The sequence below is a fragment of the Camellia sinensis genome, chromosome 8, assembly GCF_055761805.1.
Source record: "Camellia sinensis isolate YWXY chromosome 8, ASM5576180v1, whole genome shotgun sequence".
Lineage (NCBI taxonomy): Eukaryota > Viridiplantae > Streptophyta > Magnoliopsida > Ericales > Theaceae > Camellia > Camellia sinensis.
The window spans coordinates 199404082-199412954 of record NC_138968.1 but is presented as its reverse complement, the minus strand read 5'-3'; positions in this window follow the sequence as shown (position 1 = coordinate 199412954).

The window sequence follows — 8873 nt, the reverse complement described above, 5'->3', positions numbered from 1 at the left end:
TATGATATTATGTGTACGCACCTAGTGTTGAGGGTGACGGCACCATTTTCGTGTTAAACGTGGTTTGTTTGTGTCCATACCTTTCCTAGGCAAGATATGGTTTGGCCGCGCTCCTTATCCATTCCATTCATCGCATTTAGCTATTACATTGCATTGCATATAGAATATATATTGCATTGTAGTTTGCATGCATTTACTGCATTATCCTTCTATGGCTTGCGCCTTTCCATGTTGAGCTTGGTTTGGTATGTGCCCATACTTTTCACGTTGAAGTATGGTTATGATATTATGTGTACGCACCTAGTGTTGAGGGTGACGACACCATTTCCGTGTTAAACGTGGTTTGTTTGTGTCCATGCCTTTCCTAGGAAAGATACGGTTTGGCCGCGCGCCTTATCCATTGCATTCATTGCATTATAGTGCAGTATGTTGCATCCAGCATTTAGGATCACGATCTTTCCTCAGTAGGTCATTCCTCACTTATATCATGCTACCCAATTACTTGTATTTTGTGTTCCGTCTACACACACATAATTGTGCAAGTGTACAAGCCTATTCCACTAATGGGATTGTGGTTTGAGGGTGTCGGCACCTTTTCTATGGTAAACGGAGTTTTATGTTGTATCTCCATCCTCTTCATGATATTTGTGTGGCTTTGTACTGCTTGTGGTTTGATCATCTCAAATGCATTGCATATCATTTGCATTGTTTCAATACGTTATATATTATTACATTGTTTTGTAATATCGCATATCATTTTCATCTTATACCCGCATCGTTATGCGTCACATATAGGTTACATTGTCTTGCATCCTCCCGTCCACCCGCGTTGTTTCGCATTCTTAGGTTGCATTGTCTTGCATCCTTCCGCATACACATTGCATGCGTTGTCGTGTCATGCTTTACTTATATATGTTCAAGTTTCTATACACATTGCATGCGTTGTCGCGTATTGCTTTACTTACATGTGTATTTTTCAAGTTCTCCATTATACACATTGCATGCATTGTCGCGTATTGCTTTACTTACATGTGTACATTTCAAGTTCTTTTATTTTCACACATTGTACATGTTGTCGCATGTGCTTTACTTACATGTGTACATTTCATTCCTGCCATACACATTGCGTACGTGGAAACGTATGCTTTACTTACATGTGTACATTTCAAGTTCCTATACACATTGCATGCGTTGTCGCGTTATGTTTTACTTATATGTGTTCAAGTTTCTATACACATTGCATACGTTGTCGTGTTATGCTTTACTTATATGTGTTCGAGTTTCTATACACATTGCGTACATTTTCACATATGCTTTACTTACATGTGTACATTTCAAGTTCCCCATTATACACATTGCATGCGTTGTCGCATATTGCTTTACTTACATGTGTACATTTCAAGTTCCTTTATTTTCACACATTGTACATGTCGTCGCATGTGCTTTACTTACATGTGTACATTTCATTCCTGCCATACACATTGTGTACGTTTCCACGTATGCTTTACTTACATGTGTACATTTCAAGTTCCTTTATTTATACACATTGCATGCGTTGTCGCGTATTGCTTTACTTACATGTGTACATTTCAAGTTCCTTTATTTTTTCACATTGTATATGTTGTCGCATGTGCTTTACTTACATGTGTATACTCTTCCTCGCCTCCACACATTGTACACGTTGTCGCGTGTACTTTACTTATATGTGTTTATGCCTTCATAGCATAGTTATGCCTATTTCCAAATTGCATTGTTATGCACACACTTAGGTTACGTTGTTATGCACCCCTCTTACCTGCATTGTCATGCACCTCTTCGCTTGTGTTGTCACGCACCTTTCAATTGCATTGTTATGCATGTTGCTAACGATATTGTACCTATTAAGTTCTCTTTCTTTTTCAGGCACGATATTGTATGTACGGTTTATTTGAGGTTGGCACGACCAGACAAACCACACAGGTATTATATTCTCTGCGTGAAACGTAGTGAGAATAACATAATTCTCTTACATCCTTTCTGCATTGTAATGTAGTTTGGCTTTCAGCTTGCTTAAAACTGTCGCATGTTATGCTTCGTTACAGCTTTCTTTGCATGATCATAAGTTATGCTCGACTTTATGCATTGTCTTGCATTTTGCCCTTGCCTTCAGGCGCATATCTTTGTTTGCAGCTTGTATGCTTTGTCTAAGTCTTCGGCCTTGTCAAAAATGGGTCGTCTCTGGACTTTGACACTCACTCCCGACATTGTTATGACTTTCGAGTTCTGTCAAAAGGGGGCAACTGAAGACACCCCATTTTTGACCGTCCTCAAGACTTGGACGTCACCGTTTGAACACTCAGTGATCATCCATGTTCGTGTTCGTCTTAAGTTCTCGGAGGTCTCGGCTACGCATCTTGCCTCAAGACCTCTCGACTTGCCTGTTTTGTGTTTAGTTTTGCACCAAACATTTGTGTTTTGCTTCTGAGGGGTAGGGAATGGCTTGTTGGCCATCCCCACACCTCACCGGCCATGGCTTGAGGCCACCGGCTGTGTTTTGTTGCCATCGGCCAAATGTTTGGCCGATCGACCATTTATTTGGTCAATTTGTCATTTTTGGCTGGCCGATCACTGTGCATCTGCTTTTGGCAGATATTTTGTGCCAGCTGTGATAGCTGGCACCCACTTTGCACCCCCTCTATACACGTGTATGGAGGGATTTCACTCTTGCTTAGCTTGTTTTGTAAGCTTTGCAAGAGTGATCCTTTATAAAGGGAGGTCTCCTCCTCTCTCCTTAAGGGTTACAAAAAAAAGAGTTCCAGAGATCTGAATTAGGGTTAGGTCTTGTGTATCTATGTATCTCTATATCTCCTTCTCTTTTGCTCTTTGTGTGTGTTCAAAGGTGTTTTGTTCTTAGTTTTGCACTAGGACACCTAGTATCACACCTTACCTTGGTTGCTGAGGAACCAAAGGGGTGTTCTTGAAGTTCTTGAGTGGATTCAAGCTTGAGGAAGCAGCTGGAGCTCAGTTCTTGAAAGGGGTCTTCAAGGGTAAGAACTTTGCTCTTTGTTTTCCATTTTTGCATAGGGTTTTAGCCATCCTTGCATCTGTTTTTAAGCTTAACTTATAACATATAAAAGTTCTGATTTTAAGTGCTTAAAATAGTTGTTTAAGGTTGTTTTGGTGCTTGGGGTTGTTTGACCCCTCTTAGGCCTTGTTTGGCCCCCATTTTGTGCTATTTTGGTGAGCTTCAGGACCACCTTGTTTGGGCCTCCTCACCATTGAAATCCCACTGGATTTTAGTGGTGGGGATGGTGCTTTAAGGTCCTAAGAAGGAGAGGGCCATCCCTTCTCCTTGTTGCCTTCAATATTGGCCATTTTAGCCTCATGTGTGAGCACCTTTCTTGAGTTCATGTTGGCCATGTCTTAAGTGTCATTTGTGCTTATTTTTCCATGATATAGCATTGTTTTAAGTTGGTTTATACACACCATGCTTGCTTTGTATACTTGTCTTGTAATGCCATGAAATTGCCTTAACATGTACTTAGCATCTAAACCACTATGCTTACTTGTTTTGGCCTAGCTTTGTGAAGCTTTTATGCATGTTTTAGTATGCCTAAGGTCTGTTCATGGTTGTTTTGGCCATCCATGACATGCTTTGTATAGCCACCTTGCATTTTGGCTTGTTAGCCTTGGGTGTGTGAGTGTTGAGCATGCATTGCTTGGCTTGTTTAAGTGGTTTGGCACCACTTATAGCATCATTTCAGTCCTTGTGGTATGTTTGTATGCTTGCATTTGATGTTCCTTTAAGGCCTTAAAGAGTTTGTGTTTCATGCTCCATGAATGTGTCATTGCGTATGCCATCATGTTTAGGCCTCTAGGATGCCATGTCAATGTGTTTTTTGGCTTTGTTTTAACATGCTAAAACTCTGTTTTTGGTTGTTCAAATCATGTCATGTTTGGTTTGGCTAAGTATAGTTCAATACCTCTTTGGTGAGCCTTAAGCTTTGGGCTTGCTTGCATGATTTCTTTGGTTTGGCACCTTTTCTAGCATGTTTTCAGAGTTTAACATGTTGGTTATACATCCATGCTTGCCCCTTTTAAGTGTGCTTAAAAGCCCCTCTTTTGTGCCTCAGTCTTTAGGCCAACTTGCATGCATGTTTGTATGTATTTTAGACTTCATGTTCTTGGCATTCGGCCACTGTTTTGGGCCTAGTAGAGAGCTGTCCATCTTGGTGTAAGCCCATCATTCGCATGTTGTTGCATGCTCGCTTTGTGTGTTGTTGCATACTTGGCCTATCGCATGTGTTGCATGCTTAAATCACATTGCATTTGGCATGCATCCTTCCTTTTGTCTTGGTTGCTCAACATGTAATATGTCTTGCACGTTTGCATATTGGCATTGCATCTTGCATGCTTGTTAGCTTGCATATGTTGTTATATGCCTCGCATGCTTGTTTGCGTAGGTTGTGTGCCTAACATACATTGCTTGTGCCTATGCTCATATTGCATACTTAGCTCGCATGTTTAGGTTGCATTTGGCATGCATGCCTTGCCTCTTGAATTGATTATGATAGAGGTTGGGCCTTATGTGTTTGTGTGCATTACATTTGACATCAAAATGCACAACTTGACTTATTTGGCCATCACGCATTGAAATGCGCGATTGGTGGTCTGAGGGTCAAGGACCATCCTCCTTTGAGTCATGAACATGATAAGGAGGGTGTTGGTGCACACATTTGCTTGAAATGCATTGCCATGCCATGTTTGCCCTCTGCTGCTGTCAAAACAGGATTCTGCAGGAATGGATGGCCGGTCGACTACCTAAAGTGCCGACCGACCAATAATATTTGGCCGAGAGCTGAATATTTGGTCGATGACCAATTACCTATGGTCGGTGGTGTTCCCCCTTCGCCGGTGACATCCTACAACCCTCAGGGAGTGATGCTGAAGCATTTTTGGGATTTGTGTAAGTCTCAGAGGAGAAATGCAGGGAAAACAGAGGCAGCTTGTGCATGGCGGGGAATTTCCGGGCGAAGCCAATCCGAGCATGCGTGCATCCCTCTTCCCGAGGCCTTTTACTGCTTTCAGTAGTTTATTTGATTCGTTAATTGGTTAAGTGTTGTATAAGTTAATTAATTAGCTTGATAGTTAGTTAAATTTGTATTTTTCTTTTGGTTCCTCCGAGAGAGGGCGAATTGTGTAATAAGCGTGCGTGCGTGTGATGCATGTCTTCCAATCCCCACTTCTTTCTCCCTTTTACTTACCTGCTTTTGATGGTTAGTATTAGGACATATTTAATTTAGCATCCTTATGTTATGCATACGTGCATCTATTCATTTGTATTGCATGCACCGGGCTCGGCGCATCATACTAACTGCATAGTATTTCAAATCTAACTTGAATACGTGTTACTTGTTCCATTCCACATGCCACTCTTAGATTAGCCGAGCCTATTCTAGATTGCATTTTGTATGCGATGCATTAGCCATTTAACATGAACTTGGATCATACATTTGATTGCTAACATGTTCATTGTTTTGGCTTGGTGTACACTGTAAGTGTTTTGTGCTTTAGCATCTCGCATGAGTGTGAATGTTAACATGACAGCATGCTTACCATGTGGCTATATGCTTATGTGATATATCTGCCTGAATGTCTGTGGGTGAAGGTTGGATTGTTTGAATTGGAATAATTCATCGAAATCCATATTTTAGCCTACTTGCGAGTAACAAACCTCAAATCATTTCCAAACAATGGATATGCGATGCTTTGTTCCAAGTTAGGCAATCTAGTCTATACTTTTGTGTGTTGTGCGCATCATATAGTAAGATTAGCTAAATAACCAGAATAAGAACGCATAATATTTTCAAAACTTGATATCATGATTAGTAGAGGCCGATCTTTGATCGGGCGAGCGGGGGTGCTCATAGCTGACCTTCCCTAATCGTACCCAAGTTCTCGAGCCGAGACAACTTTGGTGATGACGAACACGTGGCCTTAGGCAAACGAGTCAGGATTTCCTAAATTCCCCCATAAAAAAATATTTAGGTGGCGACTCTGTATCTGGCAAAGCAGTCCATGTTTGGCACTTCTTTCAAAAAATCTGTTTTCAAAAACGATTTGACGAATTTGGACTCTTTGGTGATTTATCAATCTCACATTGCACATTGTGAGATCAGATTAAGAACCGTGACAATTTGAGTCCGACCTGTAGTGAACCCCAAATGAACGAAACGGGATTCCCTGTCGGGACGTTCGGGGACGTCTACATTCAGCTAGTGTTTTTCCCTTGCCTCTACTATTGAAGAATACTCTACTTGACATACAAACTTGCTCAGGTCGACATAGTGCCCTTTTTCCTTCCACACTAATCTTGGCCTGAGCAAAGTCTATTTAAAGAGGCCACGGGCCGCACGCGCGCTTGGCTACCTCACTTATTAATTACGGGTGCAACGATTACGAAGTGCCCGCGGTCGTCGCCGGTATTCGGCGGTTACGCTTAGTGGTTAACTAGGGCAAGGGCAGATTTATTAATCTATTTGGCTCTGCAATAGTTCTACCGAATTTAGACACGTGCCCCACTTGACCCCATGAACTTGTGTAACCAGCCCGCGGGGGACCTCGCTACAGCTCGGACTCGACTTTCGTTAGTCACGGTTCTAAGTCTGAACCAAAGAGTCCAAATCCGGCAAATCGTTTTAAGAAAAAAAACAGATTTTTGAAAGAAGTGCCAAACATGGACTGCTTTGCCAGATACAGAGTCGCCACCTAAATATTTTATTTTGGGAAATTTAGGAAACCCTGACTCGGTGCCAAAAGGCCACGTGTCCGTCATCACCAAAGTTGCCTCGGCTCGGGAACTTGGGTACGATTGGGGAAGATCACTTCGTGAGCACCCCCGCTCGCCCGGTCATAGACCGGCCTCTACTAACCATGATATTAATTTTTGAAAACATTGTGAGTTCTTATTCCGGTTTATTAGCCTAGGTTACTATGTGATGCGCACAGCATACAAATATAGACCGGGTCGCCTGAATTGGAACGAAACATTTCATGTTTGTTTTTGAAAATGGTTTGCTACCCACAAGTAGGCTTTAAAACATTTGATGATTTATTCTAATTTAAGTAACCCAACCTTCACCCACAGGCATTCAGGCAGTTATATCAGATAAGCACATAGCCTCATGGTAAGCATGCTATTCATGGCAGTCACTCACACGCATGCAAGGATGCTAAAGCATAAAACTCACTGAGTACTCCAAGCCAAAATAGAAACTCATTAGAAATCATGCATGCATCCTAAGTATACAGAAATGCCTAATGCAACACATGCAAAATGCAATTATAGCAGGCTCGGCTATTCTAAGATGGCATATGGAATGCTACAGCTATCATGTATTCAACTTGGAAATTGAAAGTACAATGCAGTTAGTATGATGCGCCGAGCCCGGTGCATGCAATACAGATGAATGATGCAAACATGTTATCATACTGTATGCTAATCGAAATATGCCCTAATCTAACCATCGTAAGCGGATAAATAAAAGGGAGAAAGACGTGGGGTTAGAAGACATACAACACACTCACGCACACTTATTACAGTTATGCCCTCACTCGGAGGGTCCGAATAAATAGTACAGTCCGAATAAAAGAATATTACAGTCCAAAATATTACAAAATCCTAATTAATTAACAAATTAACTAAGAAAATAAGTAAAAACTGGCGTGCAAGCCAGGGACTGCCTTGCTTCTGATGGATGATGCATGTCCGGGTTGCCTTGCGCGGAAATCCACCGGAATGCCCCAATTAGCCTCTGTTTAGCAGTTATTCTTGGAAAGCGCGCCAAGTCCCGAAAAGTTGTTGATTCCTGATTTTGCTGCAACAGAGAGTAGGAAAGGGGCATAGCAATGTATTTGCACAGATATATGCATGTCTCGATCCTCGTGCCACCAATCACGCATATCGAGGCATGATAGCCGAGGAGTCGAAATGCACAACTCAATATAGAATGAATGCACATGAAACTACAGCTAAAACCTAACTCCATCATGGATAGTCCGGAGTGTCGGTGACTGGGAATTGAGACACATTCCGTCACTCGGAGTACGAAATGTACCTCGTTTCCCGTGCCCGGGCTAACTCCTATTCTAAACACGATGCAATATGCATGAAATGCAACTAAGATATAATCCTAACATACACAATGCTACGGAATGAAAGTGAGATGCCTCGAAGTGCGTGCATACGGGCACGCAAACCGAGAAAATGACAGAATGTGATCTAAGATACAACCTAGTATGCACTATGCTATGAAAATGAGATGCCTCGAAATGCGTGCACACGGACACGCAAACCGAGAAAATGACAGAATGCAATCTAAGATACAACCTAGTATGCACTATGCTATAAAAATGAGATGCCTCGAAGTGCGTGCACACGGGCACGCAAACCGAGGCGATGGCGGAATGCAATCTAAATGACATGGAAACATGATATGGACTTATACCAACATGAGTGAGCCTCAGCCACACTCACATAGGATGCCGGTGGATAAAAATGAATTGCCTCGAAATGCGTGCACACGGGCACGCAAACCGAGGTAATGGCATATGCAATGTAATGACATGGGAAATGATATGCAAACATGGTAATAGAATTTCAGCACTAAAATATGGGGGAAAACAGTCCCGAAATGAGGCGAAATGACACCAAATGCATGGAATTGTCCCGAAATGCGAATTTAGGCACCCGAAATGGCCTATAGCTATGCCAAACATGCACAATATGGACATGTAATGCAAAGACAGAAGCTAGGCACTCCCAAAAAAGGCACGTTCACAGTTATAAACATGGCCAAACAGCAAGCATAGGTATGGCAAAAATGGCATGCAAG